Genomic DNA, 15,620 nt, shown 5'->3' with positions numbered 1-15,620 from the left:
CCCTCATCCACAGCACCGACCTACATTGTATCCCTCATCCACAGCACCGCGCCGCCCTACATTGTATCACTCATCCACAGCACCGGCCTACATTGCATCCCTCATCCACAGCACAGCGTCGCTCTATATTGTATCACTCATCCACAGCACCGCACCAACCTACATTGTATCCCTCATCCACAGCACCATGCTGCCCTACATTGTATCCCTCATCAACAGCACCACGCTGCCGTACATTGTATCCCTCATCCACAGCGCAGCATCGCCCTACATTGTATCCCTCATCCACAGCACCGCGCCGCCCTACATTGCCTCCCTCATCCACAGCACCGTGCCGCCCTACATTGTATCCCTCATCCACAGCGCAGCATCACCCTACATTGTATCCCTCATCCACAGCACCCTGCCACCCTACATTGTATCCCTCATCCACAGCACTACGCCGCTCTACATTGTATCCCTCTTCCAAAACACTATGCCACCCTACATTCTATCCCTCATCGACAGCGCAACACCACCTTACATTGTATACCTCCTCCCCAGCAATATGCCCCTCTACATTGTATCCCTCATCCCCAGCAATATGCCCCTCTACATTGTATCCCTCATTCACAGCACCGCGGCACCCTACATTGTATGCCTCATCTACAGCACCACCCCCACCTACAGTGTATCCCTCATCGAGAACAAGGCGCTGTCCTACATTGTATCCCTCATCCACAGCACTCTGCCGCCCTACATTGTATCCCTCATCCACAGCACCGCGCCACCCTACATTGTATCCCTCCTCCACAGCACCGCACCACCCTACATTGTATCCCTCATCCATAGCACCGCACCGCCCTACATTGTATCCCTCATCCACAGCACCGCACCACCCTACATTGTATCCCTCATCCACAGCACCGCGCCGCCCTACATTGTATCCCTCATCCACAGCACCGCGCCGCCCTACATTGTATCCCTCATCCACAGCGCAGTGCTGAACTACATTGTATCCCTCATGCACATCACCGCGCCACCCTACATTGTATCCCTCATCCACAGCACCGCGCCACCCTACATTGTATCCCTCATCCACAGCACCGCGCCGCCCTACATTGTATCCCTCCTCCACAGCACCGCACCACCCTACATTGTATCCCTCATCCATAGCACCGCACCGACCTACATTGTATCCCTCATCCACAGCACCGCACCACCCTACATTGTATCCCTCATCCACAGCACCGCACCACCCTACATTGTATCCCTCATCCACAGCACCGCGCCGCCCTACATTGTATCCCTCATCCACAGCACCGCGCCGCCCTACATTGTATCGCTCATCCACAGCGCAGCGCCCCCCTACATTGTATTCCTCATCCACAGCACTGCACCACCGTACATTGTATCCCTCATCCACAGCACCTCGCCACCCTACATTGTATCCCTCATCCACAGCACCCTGCCGCCCTACATTGTATCCCTCATCCACAGCACCGCGCCGCCCTACATTGTATCCCTCATCCACAGCACCGCGCCGCCCTACATTGTATCACTCATCCACAGCACCGCCCTACATTGTATCCCTCATCCACAGCACAGCGTCGCTCTATATTGTATCACTCATCCACAGCAACGCACCAACCTACATTGTATCCCTCATCCACAGCACCAAGCTGCCCTACATTGTATCCCTCATCCACAGCACAGCACCGACCTACATTGTATCCCTCATCCACAGCACCGCGCCGCCCTACATTGTATCACTCATCCACAGCACCGCCCTACATTGTATCCCTCATCCACAGCACAGCGTCGCTCTATATTGTATAACTCATCCACAGCACAGCACCGACCTACATTGTATCCCTCATCCACAGCGCCGCGCCACCCTACATTGTATCCCTCATCAACAGCACCACGCTGCCGTACATTGTATCCCTCATCCACAGCGCAGCATCGCCCTATATTGTATCCCTCATCCACAGCACCGCGCCGCCCTACATTGCCTCCCTCATCCACAGCACCGTGCCGCCCTACATTGTATCCCTCATCCACAGCGCAGCATCGCCCTACATTGTATCCCTCATCCACAGCATCACCCTACATTGTATCCCTCATCCACAGCACTACGCCGCTCTACATTGTATCCCTCTTCCAAAACACTATGCCACCCTACATTCTATCCCTCATCGACAGCGCAACACCACCTTACATTGTATACCTCCTCCCCAGCAATATGCCCCTCTACATTGTATCCCTCATCCCCAGCAATATGCCCCTCTACATTGTATCCCTCATTCACAGCACCGCGGCGCCCTACATTGTATGCCTCATCTACAGCACCACCCCCACCTACAGTGTATCCCTCATCAAGAACAAGGCGCTGTCCTACATTGTATCCCTCATCCACAGCACTCTGCCGCCCTACATTGTATCCCTCATCCACAGCATCGCGCCGCCCTACATTTTATCCATCCTCCACAGCGCAGCGCCCCCCTACATTGTATCCCTCATCCCCAGCACCACGCCGCCCTACATTGTATCCCTCATCCACAGCACCGCGCCGCCCTACATTGTATCCCTCATCCACAGCACTGCGCCGCCCTACATTGTATCCCTAATCCACAGCACCGCACCGCCCTACATTGTATCCATCCTCCACAGCACCACGCCGCCCTACATTGTATCCCTCATCCCCAGCGCCCCCCTATATTGTATCCCCCATCCACATCACTGCGCCGCCCTACATTGTATCCTTCATCCACAGCACCCTGCCGCCCTACATTGTATCCTTCATCCACAGCACCCTGCCGCCCTACATTGTATCCCTCATCCACAGCACCGCCCTACATTGTATCCCTCATCCACAGCACCGCACCGCCCTACATTGTATCCCTCATCCACAGCACCGCGCCACCCTACATTGTATCCCTCCTCCACAGCACCGAGCCACCGTGCATTGTATCCCTCATTTACAGCGCAGCGCCGCCCTACATTGTATACCTCATCCCCAGCAATGCGCCCCCACTACATTGTACACCTCATCCACAGCACCACCCCCACCTACATTGTCTCCCTCATCCAGAGCAAGGCGCTGCCCTACATTATATCCCTCATCCACAGCACCGCCCTACATTGTATGCCTCATCTGCAGCACCGCGCCGCTCTACATTGTGTCCCTCATCCCCAGCAATGCGCCCCCCCTACATTGTATCCCTCATCCACAGCACCATGCCGCCCTACATTGTATCCCTCATCCACAGAACCGCCCTACATTGTATCCATCATCCACAGAACCGCCCTACATTGTATCCCTCATCCACAGCACCGCCCTACATTGTATCCCTCTTCCACAGCACCGCACCAACCTACATTGTATCCCTCATCCACAGCACCGCGCCGCCCTACATTGTATCCCTCATCCACAGCACCGCCCTACATTGTATCCCTCATCCACAGCACCGCGCCGCCCTACATTGTATCCCTCATCCACAGCACCACGACGTCCTACATTGTATCCCTCATCCACAGCACCGCCCTACATTGTATCCCTCATCCACAGCACTGCCCTACATTCTATCCCTTATCCAGAACAAGGCGCTGCCCTAAATTATATCCCTCATCCACAGCATTATGCCGCCCTACATTGTATCCCTCATCTCAATCCATCACCCAGCCCCGGCTCTGTGCTCTGCTAATAAAACTAGACTGCGCACCCCTCTAATTGGAACTTCCCATTCCCGCCTCCAAGACTTCTCCAGAGCAGCACCGGACCTCTGGAACGCACTACCAAAGGATACCCGAGCAATCCAGGACTCGCAGAACTTCATTCAGGCGTGCTCTAAAAACGCACCTCTTCAGGGAGGCATACCGCATCCCCTAAACCAAACCCCTCTGTACTCCGCCTGATAACATGCTCCCTGACCTACTGACTGCAATCCCTGCTAGCCTTCACAACCATGTGTGTTGCTTGCTGTGTGTATGTTTGGTACATGGTGTGTGCATGTGTGTTGTACGGTCTGTGTATTTTTGATGCATGGTGTGTGTATGTGTGTTGCACGATTTGTTTGTTTTTTGCACGGTGTGTGTATTCGTGTTGAACAGTGTATATGTTTTGCACAGTGTGTGTATGTGTGTTACACGGTGTGTGTATGTGTGTTGCACAGTGTATGTATACACACACCATGCAACACACATACACAAATCGTGCAACACACACACCGTGCAACATACATACACACACAATGCAACACACATACACTGTGCAACACACATGCACACACCGTGCAACACAAATACACCATGCAACACATACATACACCATGCAACACGCATACAAACATACCGTGCAACATACAATCGCACACCGTGCAACACACACACACATGCATCGTTCAACACACATCCACACATCGTTCAACACACATACACAAACTGTGCAACACACATACACACACCATGCAACACATACATCGTGCAATACACACTTCGTGCAACACATATACACATGGCTCTCCCCCTGCCATCATCTTCTATGTCTCTATATAGATATCAGACTAGATGGACCATGTGCTCTCCTCCTGCCGCCATCTTCTATGTCTCTATATAGATATCAGACTAGATGGACCATGTGCTCTCCTCCTGACGTCATCATCTATGTCTCTATACAGATATCAGGCTAGATGAACCTTGTGCTCTCCCCCCGCCATCATCTTCTATGTCTCTATATAGATATCAGACTGGATGGACCATGTACTCTCCTCCTGCCATCATCTTCTATGTCATAATATAGATATCAGTATAGATGGACCATGTGCTCTCCTCCCGCCATCATCTTCTATGTCTCTATATAGATATCACACTGGATGGACCATGTGCTCTCCTCCTGCCATCATCTTCTATGTCTCTATATAGATATCAGACTAGATGGACCATGTGCTCTCCTCCTGCCATCATGTTTTATGTCTCTATATAGATATCAGTATAGATGGACCATGTGCTCTCCCCCTGCCATCATCTTCTATGTCTCTATATAGATATCAGTATAGATGGACCATGTGCTCTCCCCCTGCCATCATCTTCTCTGTCTCTACATAGATATCAGACTAGATGGACCATGTGCTCTTCTCCTGCCATCATCTTCTATGTCTCTATATAGATAACAGACTAGATGGACCATGTGCTCTCCTCCTGCCAGCATCTTCTATGTCTCTATATAGATATCAGACTAGATGGACCATGTGCTTTCCTCCTGCCATCATCTACTATGTCTCTATATAAATATCAGACTAGATGGACCATGTGCTCTCCCCCTGCCGTCATCTTCTATGTCTCTATATAGATATCAGTATAGATGGACCATGTGCTCTCCCCCTGCCATCATCTTCTATGTCTCTATATAGATATCAGTATAGATGGACCATGTGCTCTCCCCCTGCCATCATCTTCTCTGTCTCTACATAGATATCAGACTAGATGGACCATGTGCTCTTCTCCTGCCATCATCTTCTATGTCTCTATATAGATAACAGACTAGATGGACCATGTGCTCTCCTCCTGCCAGCATCTTCTATGTCTCTATATAGATATCAGACTAGATGGACCATGTGCTTTCCTCCTGCCATCATCTACTATGTCTCTATATAAATATCAGACTAGATGGACCATGTGCTCTCCCCCTGCCGTCATCTTCTATGTCTCTATATAGATATCACACTGGATGGACCATGTGCTCTCCTCCTGCCATCATCTTCTATGTCATAATATAGATATCAGTATAGATGGACCATGTGCTCTCCCCCTGCCATCATCTTCTCTGTCTCTACATAGATATCAGACAAGATGGACCATGTGCTCTCCCCCTGCCATCATCTTCTGTCTCTATATAGATAACAGACTAGATGGACCATGTGCTCTCCTCCTGCCATCATCTACTATGTCTCTATATAGATATCAGACTAGATGGATCATGTGCTCTCCTCCGGCCGTCATCTACTATGTCTCTATACAGATATCAGACTAGATGGACCATGTACTCTCCTCCTGCCATCATCTTCTATGTCTCTATATAGATATCAGGCTAGATGGACCATGTGCTCTCCCCCTGCCGTCATCTTCCATCTCTCTATATATGAGCGCTGAGGACTTTTTTCTCTGTTTTATTTACTTCTCCTCCTTCATAATATGATCGGAGTTCTCATCAGCCGCTCTCTCATATTTATTGGCAACATCATGCTTTGGAGCTGTTACCAGGACGACTGATTTTGGGACTGTTACCAGGACGACTGATCCTGGGGCTGTTAGCGGGACGACTGATCCTGGGGCTGTTAGCGGGATGACTGATCCTGGGGCTGTTAGCAGGACGACTGATCCTGGGGCTGTTAGCGGGACGACTGATCCTGGGACTGTTACCAGGATGACTGATCCGTATACATGAAAGAATGAATGGGGCCATGTATCGTGAGATTTTGAGTGCAACCTCCTTCCATCAGCAAGGGCACTGAAGATGAAACGTGGCTGGGCCTTTCAGCATGACAATAATCCCAAGCACACCGCCAGGGCAATGAAGAAGTGGCTTTGTAAGAAGCATTTCAAGGTCCTGGAGTGGCCTAGCCAGTCTACAGATCTCAACCCTATAGAAAACCTTTGGAGGGAGTTGAAAGTCCATGTTGCCCAGCGACAGCCCCAAAACATCACTGCTCTTGAGGAGATCTGGGCCAACATACCAGCAACAGTGTATGCCAACCTTGTGAGGACTTACAGAAAACGTCTGACCTCTGTCATTGCCAATAAAGGAAATATAACAAAGTATTGAGATGAACTTCTGTTATTGACCAAATACTTATTTTCCACCATAATTTGCAAATAAATTTGTTAAAAATCAGACAATGTGATCTTCTGGATGTGTTTTCTCATGTTGTCTCTCATAGTTGAGGTCACCTATGATGTCAATTACAGGACTCTCTCATCCTTTTAAGTGGGAGAACTTGTACAATTGGTATCTGACTAAATACTTTTTTTCCCCACTGTATATATAGATATCCGTCTAGATGGACCATGTGCTCTCCTCCTGCCATCATATCCTATGTCTCTATATAGATATCTGACTGGATGGATCATGTGCTCTCCCCCTGCCATCATCTTCTGTCTCTATATAGATAACAGACTAGATGGACCATGTGCTCTCCTCCTGCCATCATCTACTATGTCTCTATATAGATATCAGACTAGATGGATCATGTGCTCTCCTCCGGCCGTCATCTTCTATGTCTCTATACAGATATCAGACTAGATGGACCATGTGCTTTCCTCCTGCCATCATCTTCTATGTCTCTATATAGATATCAGACTAGATAGACCATGTGCTCTCCTCCTGCCATCATCTTCTATGTCTCTATATAGATATCAGACTAGATGGACCATGTGCTCTCCTCCTGTCATCATCTTCTATGTCTCTATATAGATATCAGACTAGATGGACCATGTGCTCTCCTCCTGCCATCATTTTCTATGTCTCTATATAGATATCAGACTAGGTGAACTATGTGCTCTCCTCCTGCCGTCATCTTCTATGTCTCTATATAGATATCAGACTAGATGGACCATGTGCTCTCCCCCTGCCATCATCTTCTATGTCTCTATATAGATATCTTCTAGATGGACCATGTGCTCTCCTCCTGCCATCATCTTCTATGTCTCTATATAGATACCAGATTAGATGAACCATGTTCTCTCCCCCTGCCATCATCTTCTCTGTCTCTATATAGATATCTTCTAGATGGACCATGTGCTCTCCTCCTGCCATCATCTTCTATGTCTCTATATAGATACCAGATTAGATGAACCATGTTCTCTCCCCCTGCCATCATCTTCTCTGTCTCTATATAGATATCAGACTAGATGGACCATGTGCTCTCCTCCCGCCATCATCTACTATGTCTCTATATAGATATGACTAGATGGACCATGTGCTTTCCTCCTGCCATCATCTTCTATGTCTCTATATAGATATCAGACTAGATGGACCATGTGCTCTCCTCCTGTCATCATCTACTATGTCTCTATTTAGATATCAGACTAGATGGACCATGTGCTCTCCTCCTGCCATCATCTTCTATGTCTCTATATAGATATCAGACTAGATGGACCATGTGCTCTCCTCCTGCCAGCATCTTCTATGTCTCTATATAGATATTAGACTAAATGGACCATGTGCTCTCCTCCTGTCATCATCTTCTATGTCTCTATTTAGATATCAGACTAGATGGACCATGTGCTCTCCTCCTGCCATCATCTTCTATGTCTCTATATAGATATCAGACTAGGTGAACTATGTGCTCTCCTCCTGCCGTCATCTTCTATGTCTCTATATAGATATCAGACTAGATGGACCATGTGCTCTCCCCCTGCCGTCATCTTCTATGTCTCTATATAGATATCTTCTAGATGGACCATGTGCTCTCCCCCTGCCATCATCTTCTCTGTCTCTCTATAGATATCAGACTAGATGAACCATGTGCTCTCCTCCTGCCATCATCTTCTCTGTCTCTCTATAGATATCAGACTAGATGGACCATGTGCTCTCCTCCTGCCATCATCTTCTATGTCTCTATATAGATATCAGACTAGATGGACCATGTGCTCTCCTCCTGCCATCACCTTCTATGTCTCTATATAGATATCAGACTAGATGGACCATGTACTCTCCTCCTGCCATCATCTTCTATGTCTCTATATAGATATCAGACTAGATGGACTATGTGCTCTCCCCCTGCCATCATCTTCTATGTCTCTATATAGATATCAGACTAGACGGACCATGTGCTCTCCTCCTGCCATCATCTTCTATGTCTCTATATAGATATCAGACTAGATGGACCATGTGCTCTCCCCCTGCCATCATCTTCTATGTCTCTATATAAATATTAGACTTACTGTGTATAGCTTGCATTGTATATCAGGATACAGTGTATTCCTTGGTGTAGTATATATTGGGGTGCAGTGTATATCACGATGCAGAGTATATATTGATGGAGTATATAACATGGTGCATTATATTGGGGTGCAATTTAAAATCTTGGCATCATGTATATCAGGGTGCAATGTATATCAGTATGTAGTATATATCATGGTGCAGTGTATATTGGGGTGCAGCGTGTATCAGGATGTAGTATATATCTTGTTCCAGTATATATTAGGATGCAGTGTTTTTCAGGATTCGGTAGATAGCGGGGTGCAGTGTATATTATGATGACGCAGTTAATTCGGTGCAGTATATCAGGATACAGTGTATATCTTGGTGCAGTATATTTTGGGGTGCAGTGTAAATATTTGCATGCAGTGTATAGTATATAATGCAGTGTATATCTTGGTGCAGTGTAAACTGGGTGCAGTAGATATTATGCTGTAGTATATAACATGGTGCAGTAATATTGGGGTGCAGTGTATATCTTGGTGCAGTATATATTGGGGTGCAGTGTATATCTTGGTGCAGTATGTATTGAGATGCATTGTATATCAGGATGCAGTATATATTGGGGTGCAGTAGATATTATGCAGTAGTATATAACATGGAGTAGTATATATTGGGGTGCTGTGTATATCTTGGCACAGTATATATAGGGCTGCAGTGTTTATCTTGGTGCAGTATATAATGGGGTGCAGTGTATATCGGAGTGCAGTGTATATCTTGGCACAGTATATATTGGGCTGCAGTGTATATCTTGCTGCAGTATATATTGGAGTACAGTGTATATCTTGGTGCAGTATATATTGGGGTGCAGTGTATATCTTGCTGCAGTACATATAATGCTGTAGTATATAACATGGTGCAGTATATATTGGGGTGCAGCGTATATCTTGGTGCAGTATATAATGGTGTGAAGTATATATCCTGGTGCAGTATGTATTGGTGACAGTGTATATCTTGGTGCAGTATGTATTGGGGTACAGTGTATATCTTGGCACAGTATATATTGGGGTGCATTGTATATCTTGGTGCAGTATGAATTGGCGTGCAGTGTATATCAGGATGCAGTATATATTGGGGTGCAGTAGATATAATGCTGTAGTATATAACATGGTGCAGTATATAATGGGGTGCAGTGTATATCTTGGTGCAGTATGTATTGGGGTGCAGTGTATATCTTGGTGCAGTATATAATGGGGTGCAGTATATATCCTGGTGCAGTATGTATTGGTGACAGTGTATATCTTGGTGCATTATGTATTGGGGTGCAGTGTATATCAGGATGCAGTATATATTGGGGTGCAGTAGATATTATGCTGTAGTATATAACATGGAGTATATATTGGGGTGCAGTGTCCATCTTGGTGCCGCCGCTCCCAGGATCCTTCTTCCTCCGGATCCGCTGAGGGGTTCTTGTGCTTCTACAGGAAGGGGACAGAAATAGATCTTCCTGCAGCGGACGTTCCCGGGTGTGAACCGGCACTGCAGCCCGGAATGTTCCCTACTGCCTCTAGACATTACCCCAGACACAGGGCGACGTCATACATGCTCTCTAGTCACTGCGGGCAGCAAGAGGTGGGGAGGCCTGCAGTGCAGCTGTATGCTGTATATGCACTGCGGCCATTAATATACCCGGGGGGAGGTTAGTGCAGGGCAGCCAGGGATGTTCTATATACACTACAGCCATTAATATACCTAGGGAGGGGGGTAACTGCAGTGCAGGCAGAGATGAGTGCAGTGCAGCTAGGGGTGGTCCTTATACACTGCGGAGTGCAGTCTAGCCGGAGCTGCTCTATATTCACTGCTGCACAAAAATGTACCGGGGGTGAGTGCAGCCAGTGATGCTCTATATACACGGCGGCCGTTATTACACCCAGGGAAGGGGGGCAAGGTGAGTGCAGTGCAGCAGGGGGTGTTATCATCATGCATGCAGTATATACAGGTGGGGTGAGTGCAGTGCAGCAGGAGGTGTTATCATCATGCATGCAGTATATACAGGTGGGATGAGCTGCAGTGCAGCAGGGGGTGTTATCATCATACATGCAGTATATACAGGTGGAGTGAGCTGCAGTGCAGCAGGGGGTGTTATCATCATACATGCAGTATATACAGGTGGGGTGAGCTGCAGTGCAGCAGGAGGTGTTATCATCATACATGCAGTATATACAGTTGGGGTGAGTGCAGTGCAACAGGAGGTTTTATCATCATACATGCAGTATATACAGGTGGGGTGAGTGCAGTGCAGCAGGGGATGTCATCATACATGCAGTATATACAGATGGGGTGAGCTGCAGTGCAGCAGGAGGTGCTATCATCATACATGCAGTATATACAGGTGGGGTGAGTGCAGTGCAGCAGGAGGTGTTGTTATCATACATGCAGTATATACACGTGGGGTGAGCTGCAGTGCAGCAGGGGATGTTATCATAATGCATGCAGTATATACAGGTGGGGTGAGTACAGTGCAGCAGAAGGTGTTATCATCATACATGCAGTATATACAGGTGTGGTGAGTTGCATTGCAGCAGGAGGTGTTATCATCATACATGCAGTATATAGAGGTGGGGTGAGCTGCAGTGCAGCAGGAGGTGCTATCATCATACATGCAGTATATACAGGTGGGGTGAGCTGCAGTGCAGCATGAGTTGTTATCATCATACATGCAGTATATACAAGTGGGGTGAGTACAGTGCAGCAGGGGATGTTATCATCATACATGCAGTATATACACGTGGGGTGAGCTGCAGTGCAGCAGGAGATGTTATTATCATGCATGCAGTATATACAGGTAGGGTGAGCTGCAGTGCAGCAGGAGGTTTTATCATCATACATGCAGTATATAGAGGTGGGGTGAGTGCAGTGCAGCAGGAGGTGCTATCATCATACATGCAGTATATACAGGTGGGGTGAGTGCAGTGCAGCAGGAGGTGCTATCATCATACATGCAGTATATACAGGTGGGGTGAGCTGCATTGCAGCAGGAGGTGTTATCATCATGCATGCAGTATATACAGGTGGGGTGAGCTGCAGTGCAGCAGGAGGTGTTATCATCATACATGCAGTATATACAGGTGGGGTGAGCTGCAGTGCAGCAGGAGGTGCTATCATCATACATGCAGTATATACAGGTGGGGTGAGTGCAGTGCAGCAGGAGGTTTTATCATCATACATGCAGTATATACAGGTGGGGTGAGTGCAGTGCAGCAGGGGATGTCATCATACATGCAGTATATACAGGTGGGGTGAGTGCAGTGCAGCAGGAGGTGTTATCATCATACATGCAGTATATACACGTGGGGTGAGCTGCACTGCAGCAGGGGATGTTATCATCATGCATGCAGTATATACAGGTAGGGTGAGCTGCAGTGCAGCATGAGTTGTTATCATCATACATGCAGTATATACACGTGGGGTGAGCTGCAGTGCAGCAGGAGATGTTATCATCATGCATGCAGTATATACAGGTGGGGTGAGTGCAGTGCAGCAGGGGGTGTTATCATCATATATGCAGCATATACAGTTGGGGTGAGTGCAGTGCAGCAGGAGGTGCTATCATCATACATGCAGTATATACAGGTGTGGTGAGTGCAGCAGGGGGTGTTATCATCATACATGCAGTATATACAGGTGGGGTGAGCTGCAGTGCAGCAGGGGGTGTTATCATCATACATGCAGTATATACAGGTGGGGTGAGTGCAGTGCAGCAGGAGGTGTTGTCATCATACATGCAGTATATACAGGGGGGGTGAGTACAGTGCAGCAGAAGGTGTTATCATCATACATGCAGTATATACAGGTGGGGTGAGCTGCAGTGCAGCAGGAGGTGTTATCCTCATACATGCAGTATATACAGGTGGGGTGAGTACAGTGCAGCAGGGGATGTTATCATCATACATGCAGTATATACAGGTGGGGTGAGCGTCAGTGCAGCAGGGGGTGTTATCATCATACATGCAGTATATACAGGTGGGATGAGCTGCAGTGCAGCAGGAGGTGTTATCATCATACATGCAGTATATACAGGTGGGGTGAGTGCAGTGCAGTGCAGCAGAAGGTGTTATCATCATACATGCAGTATATACAGGTAGGATGAGCTGCAGTGCAGCTGCAGTGCAGCAGGGGGTGTTATCATCATACATGCAGTATATACAGGTGGGGTGAGTACAGTGCAGCAGAAGGTGTTATCATCATACATGCAGTATATACAGGTAGGATGAGCTGCAGTGCAGCAGGAGGTGTTATCATAATACATGCAGTATATACAGGTGGGGTGAGTGCAGTGCAGCAGGCGGTGTTATCATCATACATGCAGTATATACAGGTGGGGTGAGCGTCAGTGCAGCAGGGGGTGTTATCATCATACATGCAGTATATACAGGTGGGGTGAGTACAGTGCAGCAGAAGGTGTTATCATCATACATGCAGTATATACAGGTAGGATGAGCTGCAGTGCAGCTGCAGTGCAGCAGGGGGTGTTACCATCATTCATGCAGTATATACAGGTGGGGTGAGTACAGTGCAGCAGGGGATGTTATCATCATACATGCAGTATATACAGGTGGGGTGAGCGGCAGTGCAGCAGGGGGTGTTATCATCATACATGCAGTATATACAGGTGTGGTGAGTGCAGTGCAGCAGGAGGTGTTATCATCATACATGCAGTATATACAGGTGGGGTGAGCTGCAGTGCAGCAGGGGGTGTTATCATCATAAATGCAGTATATACAGGTGGGGTGAGCTGCAGTGCAGCAGGAGGTGCTATCATCATACATGCAGTATATACAGGTAGGGTGAGTACAGTGCAGCAGGGGATGTTATCATCATACATGCAGTATATACAGGTGGGGTGAGCTGCAGTGCAGCAGGAGGTGTTATCATCATACATGCAGTATATACAGGTGGGGTGAGTACAGTGCAGCAGGGGATGGTATCATCATACATGCAGTATTTACAGGTGGGGTGAGCGGCAGTGCAGCATGAGGTGTTGTTATCATACATGCAGTATATACAGGTGGGGTGAGCTGCAGTGCAGCAGGACGTGCTATCATCATACATGCAGTATATACAGGTGGGGTGAGTGCAGTGCAGCAGGAGGTGTTATCATCATGCATGCAGTATATACAGGTAGGGAGAGCTGCAGTGCAGCAGGGGATGTTATCATCATACATGCAGTATATACAGGTGGGGTGAGCTGCAGTGCAGCAGGGGATGTTATCATCATGCATGCAGTATATACAGGTAGGTTGAGCTGCAGTGCAGCAGGAGGTGTTATCCTCATACATGCAGTATATACAGGTGGGGTGAGCTGCAGTGCAGCAGGAGGTGTTATCATCATACATGCAGTATATAGAGGTGGGGTGAGCTACAGTGCAGCAGGAGGTGCTATCATCATACATGCAGTATATACAGGTGGGGTGAGCTGCAGTGCAGCAGGAGGTTTTATCATCATACATGCAGTGTATACAGGTGGGGGTGAGTGCAGTGCAGCAGGAGGTGCTATCATGATATATGCAGTATATACAGGTGGGGTGAGTGGCAGTGCAGCAGGGGGTGTTATCATCATACATGCAGTATATACACGTGGGGTGAGCTGCAGTGCAGCAGGGGATGTTATCGTCATGCATGCAGTATATACAGATGGGGTGAGTACAGTGCAGCAGGGGATGTTATCATCATACATGCAGTATATACAGGTAGGGTGAGCTGCAGTGCAGCAGGAGGTGTTATCATCATACATGCAGTATATAGAGGTGCGGTGAGCTGCAGTGCGGCAGGAGGTGCTATCATCATACATGCAGTATATAGAGGTGGGGTAAGCTGCAGTGCAGCAGGAGGTGCTATCATCATAGATGCAGTATATACAGGTGGGGTGAGTGCAGTGCAGCAGGGGGTGTTATCATCATGCATGCAGTATATACAGGTAGGGTGAGTACATTGCAGCAGAAGGTGTTATCATCATACATGCAGTATATACAGGTAGGGTGAATACAGTGCAGCAGGAGTTGCTATCATCATACATGCAGTATATACAGGTGGGGTGAGCTGCAGTGCAGCAGGGGGTGTTATCATCATACATGCAGTATATACAGCTGTGGTGAGCTACAGTGCAGCAGGAGGTGCTATCATCATACATGCAGTATATAGAGGTGGGGTGAGCTGCAGTGCAGCAGGGGATGTTATCATCATACATGCAGTATATACAGGTGGGGTGAGCTGCAGTGCAGCAGGGGATGTTATCATCATACATGCAGTATATACAGGTGGGGTGAGCTGCAGTGCAGCAGGGGATGTTATCATCATACATGCAGTATATACAGGTAGGGTGAGCTGCAGTGCAGCAGGAGGTGTTATCATCATACATGCAGTATATAGAGGTGGGGTGAGCTGCAGTGCAGCAGGAGGTGCTATCATCATACATGCAGTATATACAGGTGTGGTGAGCTGCAGAGCAGCAGGAGGTGTTATCATCATACATGCAGTATATACAGGTGGGGTGAGTACAGTGCAGCAGGAGGTGTTATCATCATACATGCAGTATATACAGGTGGGGGTGAGTGCAGTGCAGCAGGAGGTGCTATCATCATACATGCAGTATATATAGGTGGGGTGACCTGCAGTGCAGCTGGAGGTGCTAACATCATACATGCAGTATATACAGGTGGGG

Source organism: Eleutherodactylus coqui, chromosome 1, assembly GCF_035609145.1.
Source record: "Eleutherodactylus coqui strain aEleCoq1 chromosome 1, aEleCoq1.hap1, whole genome shotgun sequence".
NCBI lineage: Eukaryota > Metazoa > Chordata > Amphibia > Anura > Eleutherodactylidae > Eleutherodactylus > Eleutherodactylus coqui.
The sequence above is the reverse complement of the archived record's forward strand: the minus strand, read 5'-3'. Positions refer to the sequence as shown.